Source organism: Lagopus muta, chromosome 3 (genome assembly GCF_023343835.1).
Source record: "Lagopus muta isolate bLagMut1 chromosome 3, bLagMut1 primary, whole genome shotgun sequence".
Classification (NCBI taxonomy): Eukaryota; Metazoa; Chordata; class Aves; order Galliformes; family Phasianidae; genus Lagopus; species Lagopus muta.
The window spans coordinates 52,113,153-52,129,601 of NC_064435.1; the positions used below are offsets into that span (position 1 = coordinate 52,113,153).

Sequence of the window (16,449 nt, forward strand, 5' to 3'; positions counted from 1 at the left end):
CATGTGACTTCTGTACTTCATAATCCTTATTCTATTGGGTAACATTAATTTTAATGTTACACTTATCTTGTAGTATCACCAAATGCACAATGTTCAGTGCTTTGTTGGAGGAGCTTGTAAAGCACCACTGAAGTTGGGCTTTGCTTTCCAAGTTTACACTTTTATAATAACCTAGAATTAGCCCATTAAAGCACTGTCAGAAAAAGTTTCTCTTATTACTAGGAGCAACCATATACCTATTTCTGTGTTACTGATTCATACTGATTTTATTCTTGTCTCCAAGATCTAAATACTTCTATGTCTTTTGACAGAAGTATAGAAGCTTTTAGCTAAGCTTCTTAAAACCTCAGTTTGTTTTTGTGCATTCATTAGCCCCGATGGCTGAAATCTTTCAAATCAAACAGATTAAAGTATTTATTGTTTGTATTACATAATCGCTCCTTCTCACTGTATGTTCATTGTCAGGACTTGACTAAAGGGATTTGTTTCATGCAGTGCAAAACATCCTTCCCAATTATCTCTAAGGACAACACAACTAGATCTGTCAGCTGTACAGTGATGGAGTTATACAAGCCATTTCTTTCAGAATTTAAATTAATACTTTTTTTCTTTTTTCTTTTGCCACATGTGAGGACTCAGAATCCATGCCTTCGCTCCCTGACCAATTAGTAGGTACTTTTAGTAAACTGAAGCGTTTGAAAAAAGACAGGTTACGTCGTTTATGATGTAGAAGTTGGTAGAGCAGCTAGAGAAGAGAGAAATGTGATGTATAGGATTTGTGCATGCACAGATGATGGGCAGATGAGTGTGTCCTGGGTAAGATGCACAGATCTCTCTGCAGGGAGGAGAGAAGCCAGACTGCTCCACTGCATCCTGTTGGCATGTGGTCGTTCATCTACGGGGAGTGGGACCCCCTTGGTTCTCATGCAGGTAAATAGGCTTCTTAAATTACTGATATTATTCTGCGCTAAATATTTATTTCCAGTTTCACCATGAGTGGGAAAACTTGTTTTCCAGGGAAGAAACAGGACTGAATGACATCTGTGGCAGTAATATTTATCATAGGACTTTTCACTGAGGAGTGATCTGTGAATGAACGGCCCTCGCTTTGGGTGATTTTTGCCTTGTTTCAAACTGACCAAACAGCAGTCCTTAATTCCAAAAGTAAAGGAAAATTTGCTCTCGAATTGTTCATGTCTGTTCTCAGCCGGAGTCATCCAGTTTTGTTGATAATGATGTCATCTGTTGCATAACCTGAGAATAGGGAGCCTGCTGCTGCAGCATCCTCCGTTCTTGGCTCTGCTGGGAGGCTTCAAAGGGAGACTGTGTGCGTGAGGCGACTGCTCTACCAGCAAGACCAGGGCATCCAGGCATATGTTTAGAAATGGAAAACAACAACACAAAGGAGCAGTGGCCACACGGTTGAGGTCTTTCAAGCTATTTTGAAGTTCAGGATAATTGTTTCAAATTTTATACAGCTGAAGAAGATCAGAGAAATTCCCTAAGATTTGATTCTGTAGCTACTGGGTATGAGAAAGTTTTTGGGAGTGTATGTTTTGAAAATTTTAGGCACAGTTGAATTAAGTGTGATTTTTGTGTTGCATCCTGTTGCTTTCTTGGCTATTTTCTATACAGCTTGCAATTATTTTTTTACATGAAATCAGTAGAAAAATTACTTTAGAAGTAAGAGAAAAAATGTAGGAAAGCTTTTAGTAATAGTTTTGTCTGAAGGTTGGACAGTTGTTTCAAGACTGTAGTTGGGAAAATTACTGATTTTTTTAATTTAAAAATATTTATTTTCACAGTAAATTGAAAGAATTTCTCCTAATTGTATCTCCAGATTGTCTGCATGAAGGTGCCCAGTGTTTCAGGAGATACCTAATTTAATACCATCTAACTTATCTTTCTGTAGATTTCATTAATCAAAATTTCTTTATCCCTCGTGCTTTAAGTATATTGTATGTTATGATTCAGTATATGCTTCTATGCATCATCTTTTTCAACATCAAATGTTCTGTTTTTTCATTTCAATTCAGAATATTTTTCTTTAATGGTATAAGAAAAATCTTCATATGTACCTGTGCTGATATAGCAAGTTGTCTTAATGGAAATTAGAAAATTGCTATGATACACAAAATATTAAACAAAAAGAAGCCACGCAGCTTTCATACCACCAGCTTTATGGCACTGTTGTAACCCACATTCTGTTTGTTCCTATCATTTACTGTAATAATAGCTTGTGTTTTCTGTTAAAGGGAAAATGGTGGTAGCTTGATTTTTATTTGTAAGCATCTACAATACAGGTGAGGCAGGGGTTGGAAGGTGGAGTGGAGTGAGCTTACTCCTTGTGCTGGTGCTCTGTGGAGCCCTGTGTGATGGGGTGGTGCTCATGGCATTGCTGTGCCTTCTCCTCCTGCAGCAGTTTGCTGGTTGGCATCTCTGCAGTGTTTCTCATAGAGGATTGTAGAATCACCAAGATTGAAAAATACCTCCAACATCATCCAGTCCAACTGTCCACCGATCACCAGTATTTCCCACTAAACCACATCCCTCAGAACGACAGCTGAACACCTCCAGGGCTCTGTGACTCCATCGCCTCCCTGGGCAGCCTGTTCCAGCCCCTGACTGCTCTTTCAGAGATTTTCCTAACATCTAACCTGATAGTTACAGTCTGATTACTTTTGATAGATGTGTACTGAAGTGTTGCACTCTGATAAAGTCTAAAGCACTCCTTTCATGCCTCCCAAATCTTTGTGTTGTTGTTTAAGTAGAATTTTGAACTCCGATGTCGCACACATTCTTCCTTTTCTATTTTTTCCTCTTTCTTTTATGAGCCTTACAGTATGCATTTTCAGTATTATATTCTCATGAACGTTTGTTTTGATGGCTACAGGAGGAAAGTGTGATGGGGTTTCTGCTTGCTTTCTTGCACTGATTTGCTCTCTGTGGTGGTGTCTGGTTCCTTCACTGGTTCTTCCTCCTGGCGTGGGCAGAACGGATGCTCTGTCAGGCCAGTCCCCATCAGACCTCAACTGCTGAACTCCATGAACATGAGCAGCCTGTGTGCTTTCAAAGATGTCTTAGTCAAATTCAGAATCTTGAGGATTACAGAAGGTATTTTCTTTATGCAAACGTGCCACAGACCCTTTCTTGGAAACAGTGATCTGGGAGGCTTTTCTTTACCAAGTCTGCCTTTTTACTGAGAGCCAAACAATATTTTTCTTTGTCCCTTTTCATGAAACAGCTGGCTGAAATTAAAATACTTTAAAAATTAAGACTAATGTGTAAGTTCAACATGAAAAAAATTAGATTAATTTTTAAAGCTTAATGGAGTTAGAAATGGACAATGCTCTGATCTCTAATTGTAAGGCTGAGGGACAGCTGAGAATGTTTTCTACCATCCATGTGCAAGTTGGAATACAAAGCTCACTAAGGCTAATTGTAGGTAAAGATTACATGATCTTTAGTTTCTTTCCCCTTGGATCTTTTTGAGGTGAAATTCTGCCTACACTGAAGTGTGTGAAAATGTAATGGACAAGCAGAAGAATGGCTTGGGTTGAAAGGGACCTTAAAGATCAGCCAGTTCCAACCCCCTGCCATAACCAGGGTTGCCACTCACTAGATGTTGGGGATTTTCTCTACTCTTCTCTAGGTTTCTTCTTCTTAGATATGAACTTTATTGGAGAATGCTGTAAATCTTACTTATGCTGCTTGAGTGTTTAAAAGGAAGACAGCATGTTATGTAAATGTGGTTTTCTTCTGTATGCTCTTTACTATATTGGCTTGTTGTGCGCGAGTTGGATTTACCAGCCATTGCAACATTGTTCTTTCCTGTTCCTAGTTTTGGAATCCCTCCTGCCTTGGCGAAGATCACTTGTAGTCTTAAATCTAGGCTCACTAATTCCATTGCATCACGCCGCTCAGTTACTGTTGTGTGTATAATAAAATAATAGTGCACAATCATATTTTCCTTTGATTGTTTGTCCCTTGGTTTAAGTAAGCAGTGGTTTTATTTCTTCACTAAGCAGCACAGTCCCTTCATGGTACGTTTTTGAGCTGCTGTATAGTTTCCCTGAAACCGTGCAAACAGCCATCTACCTAGCTCTTAATATGAGGGCGGTTTCTTGAAGGCACCACTGGAAAGATCAAGCATATATTTATCTCATTGGAGAAGCCCTTTCACCAATTCACTGGTTGTCATCGTGATGCTGTTAGGCACTGTTAAATCGCTGTTTTATCTTTTTTTGTTTCTGTCTCTCATTTTCCTACTAGAAAAACAGATCGGTGGCAGTGAAGCTGCATGTGCTTACTGGAGCCTCCTCTTCTCTTTTTGGGTCATTGAATTCTCTGCTTTTGAGAGCCTTTTGTACTCTATTTTTGTGTTGAGGGTATTTTTGACAGGGACTCAATACTCGAATTGCTGTTTTAGTTACTATGGAGAAGCTTTCCCACAGGAAGGCTTCTGCTGTGTTTTATGAAGATGGTCAAACACTGAATTTGTCCAACTTCCTCCTAACTTGCAGTTAAGAAGTTCATTTTGTAACAGTTGTCTTCAGGCTAAAAATTCCTTTGGCTCATGTGCTTCCTTTTAGGCTTTGCAATCTGTGGTGTCCTAATGAAAAAGATGAGAAGCAGGATGGAAAAAGTAGTATATCCTGCCTATCTCAAGAGAAACGAATGTGCTATTTTATGCCTCTCTTGGAAATGAGCTTATTTGGGGTTTCTGGTGTGCACTGAGGTATGTCTGCTGATTCCTCTGCTTGTTGGTGGGGCTTCTGTTGGGAGGTCAGTTTCATATTGTGGGCTGCTAGATTGTGGTGTTCTCCCTTATGTCCTGGAACAGGAGCCCTTTGAATGTTTATTTCTATGTGGAGCACATCCTGATGCTGCTGAGTGACAGCAACACATACGCTTTGATTCATATGTTGGACTTTTTTTCTGGTACCTTCTGTAGTTTCTCTTTGTATCTGGTGCATTGAATCCCACTTAAAGAGCTAGCTGCATTAAGTATAGTTCAAAGTGGCAGCAAACCATGTGAAACTGAGAACTTTACCCAGAAATAGATTGTGAAAGGTTCTGAATGCATTTTATTTTCATCTGCTCTGTTAGTGTCTTTGCTGATTGAATGCTTACTCTTAAGCCCACTGTTCTCAGGCTGGTGAGGTCGTGTGATTTTTTTTTTTTATTATTTTTTTTTTTAGCTCTCGCCTCCTCCAGTGATAGGAAGGCAATACTGCATCCTTTGAAGGGCCCCAAGATTTGATAGCATTGTGCTGCAGTGCAGGCTTTCATACCAATGCTGTGCAGTCCACTGTGATGTGAAGGGTAGGAGCTTTTTTTCTCCTCTTCCTTTTATTTCTTTCAAATCACCTGTTAAATACCTGAGAGTGAACAGACTTTAGGGAAAAAGTTTTCCACATAATAAGAAAAGTTGGAGGAGAGGATATTCAGAGAGGAAAGAATTTTCTAGGTTATGCTTAGAGGATTATTTGGGTACAAGAAAGACTTCATAACATGGGGTTAAGCCTCAACATCTCTTTAAACTCCTACCTGAACTTTCATCATTTGTCTGTAAATAGAAGTATTACAAAGGCCTTCTAGCTAGCTAGTGTCAGAATCTGAATGCATAGGAGATGTTTCTGGTTCTGTTTTTTTCAAGGCATTGTATGAGATGAGGAGGGAGTATGCTTCTATAGCAGGCTTGGAGGCTTCAAAAATTGGAGAAGTAACAATGTTAGTGGATAACCTGTGTGAGGAGAGATACATAAAAACTCCCTTGTCTGAGGTCACGCTGAAGCTAATTTTCAAATACTGGGAGTTAAAAACAATGATTTTTTTCTGCCTCCTGACCTTCCTAGCTGTAAAAACATAAATGTTGTTCTTTCAGAATTTCAATACTGAAATCCTTAAGTTAAATCTGAAAGAGTTCTTAAGCTGCAGATAAATTGTTTCCTGAGCAGATGACAAAAAAAGCCCTGAGGGCTATTGGGTTTTGTTTCCTCCTCTTCTTTTTGTGTCTCTCTCTCATTGAACTTGGCAAGACAAGGCCTGTGAACTCTTGCAGAGGATGAAGGCTGAAGTTTCTTGTGTATAACCGAGAGCAAGTTGACAGATAGACTCTGTCAAAGTGACAGTTATTGTGTATAAAAAATTGACGATAGATGGGACAGATTTTGTCATTGAGTTTTGCCCAAATTGTGGACATTTCCAATTGTGTGACCTTTTCTTGTTTAATTAATGTAAATCTTAAGAGCTCAGGACATTGTGATTGTGGAAGACAAACGTTGTTCAACTGCCTTACAGAGCTTGATGTCTGAATTTGATATGAGGTCTGGTGTTCACTGGAGGTTTACAGAAATTAATTAGTTCTTAGAGAAGGGTCATCTTGAAAATCTGATGCATATGTAAGTTTCTAATGTCATCAATATCTCTAGTATATTTGCTGCTTATTAAATCAACACTTGCATTAACACTGGTGAAGGAAGCAGCAATTGGAATATGCATGGATGAAAAAAACATTTCCTGCAGTTGGCCCAGCAAATTCTAGTCTCTTTGAGTATTCAGACCCCAGTAAATACATGTGAAAATGGAATTATTGATTCATGTTCACGCATTTTTCATTTAGGTTCTGGGAAGAGGAAAGGCAGTATAATACTGGGGTTTTGTAATGCTTTGAACCTTAAGTAACTCACTGTGTGTTCATTTAAAAAAAAAAAAAAAAAAAGGTCTGAAGTTTCTATCTGTTTTGCCTTGTATTTGGAAATGCAGTTTATTTCCTTAGAATGCGGTGAAGGTGTGTTGATTGCAGACATGCTATATAATAGTTTTGGTGTTACTGTCCTCATTTCTTTTCTTTCATTGGAGTATGGAGAGGTGCATGGTGAACTCTCCTAGTCATCACAGGTATGGAGTTCGTGGCAATAACCGTCAGCTCCTGAGCAGGCAGATTCTAGTCTATGGCAGCTGTAGTTGAGCACAGGGAATGAGATAGGCACCTCGTATGCATAATACCAGAATTAGTTCTACACAGCTTTGAGCAAGGAGGCTACCTGTTTCCCAACCCAAGGGACCTGCAGATGCCGAGCTGTTCTTGCCAGTTCATGAGGAAGCTTCTTGCAGCCTGAGGAGCAGTCATTATCTCCACAGACAGCTGACACAAGGCAGGAGGGGTCACAGACACTGAGGGCTGTGTCAGCTGGAGAAGTAGGAGTTTCAGGTCAACATCTGAGAACTGTGATCTATCAGAAGTATACATGAGGTATCCTTACTTCCTTCCAAAAGTTGCGTGGAAGTTGATAATGGGCAATGTGACCATTGTGTGTTGAATCAACAAACAATCAGGAGGGAGTTGTTCCTATGACACCTGCTTGTCTCCTGCAGCCCTCTTGGAGATGAACTGAGGAGAATGATTCTTTTAGATCACAGCTGGAATATAAACACCATCTTCTTTTGTGCCCTTAGAGAGGTGTGTCAGGTTGTGTGCTGTATCTGAAACAACTGTTGACTTCTTCTTCTATCAGGAGATGCCAGTGGTTCTTCTCCCCTCTGTAAATTATTCTTGAACATCTGTGATAACGTGGTTGAACAGGCAGCTGTGTGTGTTTCCTTTGTTTCTCTTTGAATCTCCTTCTTTCACCATGATTGGAGCTTGCTCTTCCTCAGTCCCAGGGGCTTTGGTGATGTCACTGAGAAAATGTCTCTGTCTCCCACGTATGTTCATAGAATTGTTTGAGTTGGAAGAGATCCTTAAAGGTCACCTAGTCCAACTCTGCTGCAGCAAATAGGGACACCTACAGCAGAACAGGTTGCTCAGAGCCCCTCCAGCCTGACCTTGAGCGTCTCTAGGGATGGGGCATCCACCACTTTTCTGGGCAACCTTTCACATCTCAATCCACAAATTAAGAAGAAATTAGGTTCCACATCTTCCTCCACTTCCCTGGGCATGATGTGCCAGTGCCTCACCACCCTTATTGTAAAAAACAAAATTCTTCCTTGTATCTGGTCTGTGTTGTGCAGTTGCATGGCTTCCCTTGGTAGATCAGTTTCTATAGCAGCCAATTCTGTGAAGAGTAATAGAACTGTCTGCCAAGTAATTAATGATACGAAGGTGAGTAACTGCGAGAGGTTGTAGTGATCCAAATGAATATGTGGACTGTTCCTCTGACCCTGCAAAGTAAAGATTACCTGATGGTAGCTGGAGCTCTTTGAGGAACACACACTGTATGCATATTCTCTATCTAATGCTCCTTTGGAGTTTTCAGTTGCTCTTCTGCAGCTGAAAGAAAGCCAGAGGCAACTCAAGCATGCTCTGTCATATATGTCTGTGTTCCAAGCAAAAGGAAATGAGACATTTGTGCCTTCTTCTGAGGTGAAAGCACTCTAGTCCTGAGCATTAGCATCTCTCACTCGTGCCACAGTGACATGTGTGGACTTGAGTCTGAAGAGCTCTTATTTCTAGAGTGAGAACTTTTATGACAGTTTTTGTTCTGCAGAATTTGTACTCCCTTAGCAAAATGATTACAAAATTACTTGAAATAGTCTGCTTTAAATGCTGGAGAGGAGGTAATGTTTAATCTGAGAATTACAGGTATCTCCTGTGTTCTTTCAGAGAATTGCAGGTTATTCAAGACAGCAGTCAGGACAGCTGCACTGGTGGGCGAAGAGGATTGAAAACAGTGATTTTCTTTCACCCATCCAGTGGTAACACACCTTTCTGAAATGTTATGTAGCTCAAAGTGGTATGGAAACGTTTCAGCTTGTGGGCCATCACTGCTTTTTCTATTCTATAAAGATATTTATAAATAATTTTATTTATATAGTTATCTTTTTATAAAACTTTATAGAAGAGTCAGAGACTGTCCTGGTAGAAAAAGTTATTTGGATTTTAGAACTGATTTGGAATGATGTGCGAGTATTTGTATGGTCGTTATGCAATCAGGAGAAAAGAAATCCCAGGTCATTTTAGAGGAAGTTATTGCTTTCCAGTGCTGCTTTTATTCTGCAAGTGACCTTGCATATACTTTGTTTTGCTTTCCTGCAATATTAATAAAACAGCATTTTTAGGATGTATTTTAATTTAATTCCACTCTTTTCTACTTAAAAGTGCTTAGCATGGGAATATGTTTTGTACATTTTCTCATGACTCAGCATCATGTAGTTGAATAATTGCATTTCAAATGTGAAAAAGTCAGCAGCACTTAAGGGACTCCTTTACTTAAGCAAGCTGGCCCACCTTTTTGTCTGAGTTAATACAGGATTTTTGAGGTTTAGAAGGCAAATCTTGCAAAGACGTCAGTAAGGAGTAAACCTTTGGGCCTGCAGCCTGGTCGGTAGGCCTGGTGCTATCTCCTGTAGGGCTGGTATGAGGGCTCCCAGCTACAGGTTGTTCCCTCAGTCACTACCTCTAGTCCTCACTGTCTGCGTATGAACAACAACTTTGTTCTGCCATTGGAAGTATTTTGAAAACATAGCCTTTTTAGTTTTGACAAGCAGGTATTAGAAACAAATTTTCTGGTGTTCTCTTGCAACTTCTTACACTGATCTTGGCAATGTCTTCCTGCTTTGGGCTCCAGTACAAAATGGAAAATCCTGTAGCCTTCAGCTGTTTCAAGAAGTAGATCCGTATTAGAGTGTGATTATTAATTTATTCTTATCTCACAAACTGGTTATTTTGTTTTCATATTTTTGGCTTTATTCTTAATTATGTGGCTTTGTCAAGGCCTCGTGAGGTTGTTCTTTCTAAGGAAAATTCACAAAACCTGATATTTTGATTGCAGTTTTATGTTTCTAGCACAATGTTCTTCATAGCAAAACACAACTTGATTGACTATGGCTTAATGATACGAGAGCACTCTTTGAAATTAGGATTCTTTTAGAGTAGGAAGAATTAATGTGGCCTTATAATGGAAAGGTAATTAAGCAGCAGTGAGTTTTTCCCTTCCTTTCTTAAGAGATCGTGCACTTCCCTTTTTTGTTTTTGATTTTTATCTTTCTGTTTTTTCTCAATTTCTGAAGATACGTTTCTGTTTGTAAGTTGGACTTCACAGAGATGTTCTTGTGTTATATTCAATTCAGTGCATATTCATTAGCCTATTTTGCTCTTTGGAAGAATTTTAAGTTCTGCAAAGTTGTAAAAAGTCACCTGTGTTTGTTCCGAACTTAGGAGTTTTCATCACTGTTAACAACTGTCTTAATTTCAGGCATCTCGTGTGCTGAATACATTCATAGGTCTAGTATTGAATGTGGAGGTTGGCGGCCCTGCCTGCAGCAGGGGAGTTGAGGATTCATGATCCTTGAGGTCCCTTCCGACCCTGGCCATTCTGTGATTGTGTGATTCTGTGATAGGAATAATGTATATCTTCCGTGCGCAGATCATGTTATCCTCTATAAAAAACAGTGCACTTCTTTGGAGTAGGAAATACTAACAGCAATGGCAGTTACCACAAAAAAAGAGAGAATTGCTTCCATTGGAAGAGCCACAAAACCTTACCCTTCAAGCCTAAGAAATGTCTAAGACATAGATCAGTGAAGTGGGAAATGTTTTTAGATGCGTGCACACTGACGGATCTTGATTTATTACTGGAGCATTCACTTAGGCTGTTGTCTAAAGTTACTTGGTTAGGTGAACCGTAATTATTAGTCCCAAAGGATTTAATGTAGCAGTTGCTGTACTTATAGTATTATCCTTTACCCCTTCTTTATTACCTTTAATATTGATTACATTTTCAGTGATACTAAATCATTATGGCAGGCTTAGAGTGTGGATGCAGATTGAACTTCTGATTGATTTCATGTGGTGTATGAATTGCGAAGTGTGTGGAAAGTAATATGTAAAAATGCCTTTCAGTAACATAGCAGTGACTGCATGGGATACTTTGCCGTTCATCTGGTACTGAAGACGTGTGATTTTTTTGCCTTGAATGTACAGTAAACTTTCTGAGGTGCATTCTGCCTGGATATGATTCTATGAACGTTATGGCTTAACGAAAGAATAACTGTGGAGCTGTAATAATTAAGTCAAATTGTAGTGCTGGAGCATGCACTCAACGAATTATCACTTGGGAGAGGCTTCCTGGCTCTGAGGAGGCTCTTTTAAGATACAGTTAGATGAGTTTGAATGACCTAGCTTTCTCTTCTGCATTTCCATTATAAAAACTTACTCTAGTTTTTATATGTGCTTCTAACTTGTTTGCTTTTCCAAACTTTTTGTTTTCTTAATGCCAAACTCAGTAATGCACTTTTGCACTTATTTTGCTGTTTTCTTCAATCAAACCTTGGTAGTCAGGGCATGACTCTCTTCCTTTATTCAACTACAGCTGTTGGGAAACTCTTAGGAGCTCACTGAGCTTGTGTTTTCTAGGGAGGTATTTCAGGTCAAAGCAGCCTTTACCATGCACTGGTGGTGTTTTATATTAACAGTATTTATGGAAGAGTGACTGTGAGTAATAGCCTTGTGAGATGAGAAGTTTGTATTTAAGCATGACGTGTTTATTCTAAAATTGCTAATTATAACTTTTGAAGATGAAATTAAATTGAGGTTCTAGAGAGATAAACGCTGAAAATGCAGGACTTCAGAGAAAGCTACATTTATTTAATTCCATTCAAGTTTTCAGTCTCTTTTCTTAAAACAAGTACATTTTGTGCAAATTGAACTTCACATTTCAAAGCACTAACTGAAAGGATATGTGAATAATCCACCCTTTGATAGTACATTCATATTTCACACTGAACTATTTACTAATTGCAAAACACTTTTTCTTTCTTTTGATAAAGTAAAATATTTGTATGAGATTTGATAGTCTGCTGCCGAACATCTTGTCCTCAGATGAGCTGTGGTGGCATGAGATCAGTCTGATGGATTTTGCAGGTGCGTGTGGCTGGTTGGCAGTGGTTGCTGGGGTGGCTTCCGTAAGTATGGAAGCTGTCCTTTGTTCCTAGTCAGCCTTCTTCATTGCCACCATCTCATTAGAATGTAAAATATTAGGTTTGGATTTCGTTTTAATGTCCTAAAGTTTGGTCTTGTTAATCAGAAAGTTTAAAGCTTGTATCTGTTTGAATTTTCTGGAAAATGCTGCATCTTTCTCAGCCTTTTTTTTTTCTTCTGAAAAGGAGCTCTAATTTAAAGCATTCATGTCCAACTTGCAGATCAAAGACTATGTAGAAGCACATTGCTATGGTAGAACATACTAAGGGAAATATATCACAAAGAATTTGTATTTAAAGGGAATCTCATAAAAAAGGATTTATAGTTCTGGTGATCCTGGCTGGCAGGCAGTGAAAATTGCTTGTTGCCTGCATGAATTTAAGTGTGTTAAGTAGCTAAAATGCTAATTGAGAAGATAGAGTGGATAATAGTTTGGTTTTTTTTCTTTCAAGTTTTGAATATTCTGCTTTCTCTTTTACTATATTGTGCCCTGTATTTATTCCTCTACTGATTGAAAGGTATTCTAGGATAGGTAGTAGAACAATAGGTTTGTACACCTTGCAGTATTGCCTAGCACAAATTTTAATTCATTCTTTAACATCACTGTTGAGACGATTTGAAGGATATCTACCACCACAGAATATCCCAAGTTGGAGGGGTCCCATAAGGATCATCGAGTCCTGGCTCAGCACAGGACCAACCAAAAATCAAGCCATGTCTGTTTTCTTCTGCCGTTCTTTCATTTTGTCATTCCTTGGTTGTTGTTCCTGGTGTTCTTCAGTGTGCTAGAAAGAAAGCCTGGATTTAATACATTATAAATATTTTCATCAGCACATGCTGTTGCAGTTAGAAGGCATCAAGCTTAGCTATTTTTTAGTGAAGATACTCTGGTTACAAGTTTTTTTTTCTGTTGATCTCTTTATCTGACACATCGTGTGATGTCTTTCAGCCTTTTCCTATTTCAGAGAGCACAAGACTCTTGTAGTAGTTTTGTGTTCAAGCCATTGAAGCCACCAACTTTTTGACAGGTGTTATTCTAAATCCTCTGCAAATAAGGACAAAGTTGATTGCATCTTTTTCTAATCCAATATGCAGGAATTCTTTCAAATTTTTATAGGGCTTGAAAAAAGAGAACTGGAAGTACTGTGTTTGATCTTACCACTTTCCCTTCAGCTGTGGGAAATCTCGGTGTTCTGTTTTTCACTGTATTTTCCTAAAATTTTTTATCTATCCTGTTTTCTTGTGATATCCTGTACTTAGTGTCCAACCATCCTTATTTTGCTTCTGGATGAGTAACTGCTCAGTTGTAAGCACTTCAGACACAGCTTCAAGAAAATGCCATTTGTTTTTACAGTGAGGCCTCCTTCTCTTTGATAAAATCATGATGAGTTTAGTAAGAGGTGTATTATTTGATAAGACTTTTTTTTTTCCCCCCTATTAATAAAAATCTGTTGTTTGGAAAGTTGACGAGTAGCAAGAAGGAAACACAGTACAATTTCAAATATTGCCTGTTTTACTTAGGACTTTGTCAGTTCGTTGCATGCATGGCGCTTGAAGCTCGTCAGATGTAAGTCGTCCTGCTCAACTGAATTTGACTTTGCTGTTATCAAACGTTGGAAAAAATGGTGCACCTAGTGCTGAACTTATAATGCAAGCTAGCCCTAATTTGGTACAGTTTCAGCTACTCAGCTTTCTGTAGGCAAAATTACTGCAGTGTTTTCAGTGAAAGAGAAAGCATGTTGAAGAACTGAAGAAAAAAGCAAATAATTTCCTGAGCCTGACCTCACAGAGAAGTCTCTTCCTTCCCCCAAGCCAACCATGATAAAATGCCATAAATTTTCTCCACATGTTCTGGCTGTGCTCAAGCAGACACTGCTGAAGATTTGAAGCTTGTAATAAGATACATTTCGTCCTGAGGAGTGGGACTGAATTTCACCTTGTTCTTCTCTGAATGTTTTCTTTTGGCTAGACATATGAGTTATATTTGTTTTATTTTTTTTCCCACAGGATATCTGCTAGTGGAGGGTAACACTGTTGGATGTACATTTCAGCATTTAATTTTTTGGATCAGTGATCCATAGCTCCTTCTGTTGGTGTTTTGGGGAGGGAATAGATCAATGTTAGTGCCGTGTCTTATATGTGAGATAAACTTCTTCATCACTTCGTGCTAAGTCCTGAAGACAGATGCAGAACAAAGACAATGGAACATTAACTTACAGTATTTTGAAATTGATGTGTATAGGTTAAAGTTTGTTTCTTTATGTAACGTTAGCCAGAATCTTAGAATTTGAACATGATTCTTTGTGACTGCAGAATTGATGAGAATGTATTATACTGTGTTACAGTGATGGAACCAGCTGTTAAGAAAAGTTGGGCAATGGGAAGCTTTGTTAAAAATGTTTGTATTGGTGAATTCGTAATGCAAGGCCTTTGTGAAGTGCAGCAAAGCTCCTGGGTTCCCCCTAATGCATATCCTTTTAAAAGTTGCGTCCAAATCTGGAAGAGCAGATCCTAGTGGTAATTGCCAGGTCAAATTTGTTAGCCTAATGCTTAGCGTAAAGAATCCCTCTTACCCTGCTGTATGGAAACTGCTGAGACACGGCCTGAGCCTCTGATTGATCACCTGAGGCGAGCAGTGAGTCAGCCACAGGAGCACAGGTGAAGGCAATTCACCTGTGCTGCTGAAAGGGGTGGCGCCTGGCTCCCTTCCTAGACCTATTTAAGAGCTGGCTACCAGTGGGGAAGGATCTCTTCTGGAGATCGCCTCTGCTGGTGTTTTGTGGGTGAGCCCAGGATAGGGGTAAGCTTTCTATTTATTCTCTTTTGTCATCATAGTTTACTTTGCCTAAATCTCTTGTTTATTTTGTGATTATAACATCCTGATATTCTTTGATTATACACCTGCGTTTTCAAAGCCATGAGCTGTGTGGTGTTGTGCAGGTAAGGATGATAGCAGCCTCTGCAGGCTCAGGAGAAAACATGACTTCAGTGTGTTTCAGAAACTGGTGAAACCAGGTGGGCATTTGCACCAGTGCCCTGCCACAAGGGCTTGGAGGTGGTGAGTAGCCCAAACTGCTGCTCAGCTGATATGTTCATAAAACAGGAAACAGGAGAAGCTATTTTTGATAACTCACATTTGAATCTGCTTTAAAACATAACTTTCAACTGTTTTTAATAATAACGAGCTAGCTTTGGCTAGTTTGATACCCCAAGCTACCAATCCAGAGTGGTTTGAGGCAGCTGTGGGCTTTGTGTGCAATCTAAGGCCTCCTGCCTTGCCTAGGAGATTGCCTTGAACTCTCACAGAGAAATCCCCTGCTCAGGCAACCAAGACTGGTTGAGCACCAGGAATATACTAGGGCAAAGCCGGTCAGCGATTAGAGAAGAAAAATCTGCTCCAGGCTGCTCTGACGTCTTTGTGTGACCTCGAATCACTTCATCAGCTCTCTTTTTTTTTTTTTTTTTTTTTTTTTTTTTCTCTTTTTTTTTGCTGGGTAGCATCTATATAGGAAAGGTTATCTTACCCTTTGGACTGCATTCCCTCCCTTTGTATACTTGTGCTGATTGACTTCATTGGGGTTATTTCTGGCTGGTACAGATGTAAGATGAGAGGCTCTGTTTCTGTTAACATTGCCCAAATACACGTTTGATCTCTTTAAACTTCAGCGTTCAGCCTCCACTGTCAAAGGTAGACCAATACAAATATTTTCTTAATGCTCAGCACAAGAAGGAAAAAGTCAAGATGATGAACTCTGGAATGTAAAGCTCTAAGCAGGTCGAAGATGGAATTGCTAGTAGATAAGCTATTCTGTAAATGAGTTTCTCCCTTATGAGGTTTGATTTTACGCACTGAATTTTTGGGTATGCGGAGGAGCTCCAGGATGCCAGGGAGAACGTCACAGAGTTGTTTCACACTTAAAGCCTGTCCTACTAGGAAAGGCCATTGCAGTCTGGAGTGTTCCTCCTCAAGATACACTAATATGCTGTGAAAGTGCACATCATGCCTGGATGGGCCCACTGATAAAATGCTGCCTGGAGAGCTCGCAAAGTGCTAATGTGCCAAAGTGCCCACAAGCAGAGGGTGAATAATACTGCTTCTAAAGGTCACATCTGTTGAAGTTAGCTCATGTGCTTTTCTGGTGTGGAGCTGGATTGCGTTTGCAAAAGCTCTTTTGTTGTCAGTAATCTCAAAATGCACGGTTTAATTGGTAAAATCCATAGGGCTGAAAGTGTCTTAATTTAGGCAGGCAGAAAGAAAAGCCAGCATTGAAATGTTAGTCACCTTACGACTTGTTGAGTCGGTGTGGCTATCTGATACCAACTCTCACCTATTATAGTATTCCCTCAAATGTATTGTTATTTCTCAGAGTTTCTTTCTCCTTTCCAACCTCTGTCTTCTAGTGAGCAATTGTTGGTATTTATGCAGAACCATTTACCAAGCAAAGTTAGTAGCTATTCTCCCGAGAAACTGGACTTTTAGAATAGTAGGAAACCCCCATAGCTATAATGCTACTTTTTCATCTGTT

The 16,449-nt window shown here is 39.4% G+C and overlaps 1 protein-coding gene across 4 annotated transcripts in view; it reads left to right on the top strand.

Annotated features, from left to right (window-relative positions):
• LDLRAD4 (low density lipoprotein receptor class A domain containing 4) overlaps positions 1-16,449 on the top strand; it is a 270,903-nt gene that overhangs the window by 47,201 nt on the left and 207,253 nt on the right. The window contains exon 1 of one of the 4 annotated variants that reach the window (XM_048940854.1): positions 14,693-14,723. The exons of the other annotated variants lie outside the window; for them this stretch is intronic. The gene's annotated coding sequence lies outside the window, so the exon portion shown is untranslated. Of the gene's footprint in view, positions 1-14,692; positions 14,724-16,449 lie in introns of those variants that run through there. 4 annotated transcript variants of the gene reach the window in all.